General features: G+C 45.3%; 1 pseudogene; it reads left to right on the plus strand.

Moving 5' to 3' along the window:
* The first annotated feature begins 1,541 nt into the window (after positions 1 to 1,541).
* Positions 1,542 to 1,932, plus strand: LOC130704608 (40S ribosomal protein S15a-like; annotated as a pseudogene).
* Positions 1,933 to 2,253: the final 321 nt, after the last annotated feature.

The following is a 2,253-nucleotide window of genomic DNA, read 5'->3' on the forward strand; positions in this document are numbered from 1 at the left end:
CCTGCCTCTGTTTCAATCTGTTTCCACCACTTACAGCCATGTGATCTGGAACCATTTACCCAATCCATCTATTTATTAGTTGCCTCAATTATAAATTAGAGTTGATAATAGTACCTATCTCACAAGGTTGCTGTTATTGAGATGGGGATGGGATGATAATCTTGCTGTTGTTTTTGGCTCATCCCTGCAGGCTTCTCACTGCCTTCTTCCTCCTGCTCCAGCAGACAGCACCCTACTCCATGCCTGTCATTCCTGCACTTCCCTCCCCCTTCCCCTATCCAGCCACTTCCTCAACCTCATCTCCCTTCCCTCACTACCTGGGCCAAGCCCAAGATCTCTCTCCATTGTGGTCCCTCCCACCTCTCTCACCTCCTTCTCCCTACCTCACCTCTCTCCTCTAGTTGAGGATATAGGGATATAGGAGAGGTATATTTGTAGGTCTCAGAATGGAAGTTCAAGAGGGTACAATGGAATGATGGAGAAGCAAGGCAAGGAAGAAGGGCTGGGTCAGCGGAGGCGATGTATAGAACAGGTGAGAGGAGGGTCAGAAAGGCAGGGGGACACCAGTGAATGGGATTCATCCTGAGAGTCTCTTGGAGGAGGAAGCATTAACCCTGACTCTTTTCTACCCAGGGCAGTGCTATTCTCATCCTACCCTAGGACCTTAGGTGAATCCCTCATTCTAAGTGTCTGGAAGAAGTAACTGAACCAAAGTCATCTGTCTTTCTCACAGATAAAGGTGCCAAGTCTGCCACTTTGAAGAGAAGGTCCTCTAGTTTTCAGCCTTCCCCAATCTTACAGCATCACCTTGGCTGTATCTGGGAAGTGGGAGATAAGAGTACTCTGCTTCTTATCTATAAAACACTGGCTCTCTGGCTGTAGACCTAATTTAGATTATAATCTCCTAGAACCATGTCTAGCAGTGCCACATAGGAAAAAGCATAAACTGTGGTGTCAGATAGACATAGGTTCTATTTTCAGCTCTGCCACTCATCAGTCACATGAGTTTGAGCAAGTCATTAACCTCTCTGAGTCTCAGTGTCCTCATAGGGATTGAAGTCCCCACCTCACAGGTTATAGGAAGAATTAAGTGAGGTGATGTGTGAAAGCCTCACAACTGTGAGGGCTGAGACTGGGCCAATTTGTTCACCATTTGTAGTTCAATGCCTGGCACAGAGTGTGCCCTCAAGAAATATTTGTTATAATTGAATGAATGAGTAGGTACCTAACAAACCGTAGCCAGGTATCCCTTTGTCTGGACTGATTCTGGCTGATTGCAATGATACTCTGCCCTGACACAGTCCAAAAAAAACCTCACTGCATCGAATCCTGAGATAGTGGCACACTAGTCTAATGTGCCTGGGAGATTGCATCATGTCCCACAGGTTAAAGGGGGCTTGTGTGAAACGAAAGTTTCAATAATATTGGTTGTGCCACTGAGGAGTTTAATATAGTGCTTCTCAAACCTTAACGTGCCTCCAAGTCACCTAGGGCTCTTGTTAAAATGCAGGTTCTGCCTGCCATCTTTCTGTGCCGTCATAATGGTGCACATGAATGTCCTGGCTGATATTCTCAAGAGCATCAACAATGCCAAAAAGAGAGGCAAATGCTAGGTTCTTATTAGGCTGTGCTCCCAAGGCATCGTCCAGTTTCTAGCTGTGATGATGAAACGTGGTTATATTGGCCAATTTGAAATCACTGATGATCACAGGGCTGGGAAAATTGTCGTGAACCTCACAGGCAGGTTACACAAGTGTGGAGATCAGCCCCATATTTGATATACAACTCAAAGATCTAGAAAAATGGCAGAATAACCTGCTCCCATCCAGTCAGTTTGGTTTCATTATACTGATAACCTTAGCCGGCAGCATGAACCACGAAGAAGCGAGACAAAAACACACAGGAGGGGAAATCTTGGGATTCTTTTTCTAGGGATGCAATACATACAATGCAAATAAAATGCCTCAGTGGGGAAAAAAAAAGCAGGTTCTGAGTCAGTAGCTCCAAGTGAAGGTCTGACAAGCTCCCAGGTGATGCTGAGACTGCTGGCTTGGGGAACCTCATTTTGAGTAGCAGGGGTCTAATACAGGGGTGAACGAACTTTTTCTGTAGGGGGCCAGACAATAAATATTGTAGCTTTGTGAACTGTATGATTCCTGCTGCAACTGCTTAACTCTGCCAGTACAGAAAAAGAGCAGCCATAGACAACCTGCAAATAAATAAGCATGATAGTGTTCCGATAAAACTGTATTT

The sequence above is a fragment of the Balaenoptera acutorostrata genome, chromosome 1 (assembly GCF_949987535.1).
Source record: "Balaenoptera acutorostrata chromosome 1, mBalAcu1.1, whole genome shotgun sequence".
NCBI classification, from domain to species: Eukaryota; Metazoa; Chordata; class Mammalia; order Artiodactyla; family Balaenopteridae; genus Balaenoptera; species Balaenoptera acutorostrata.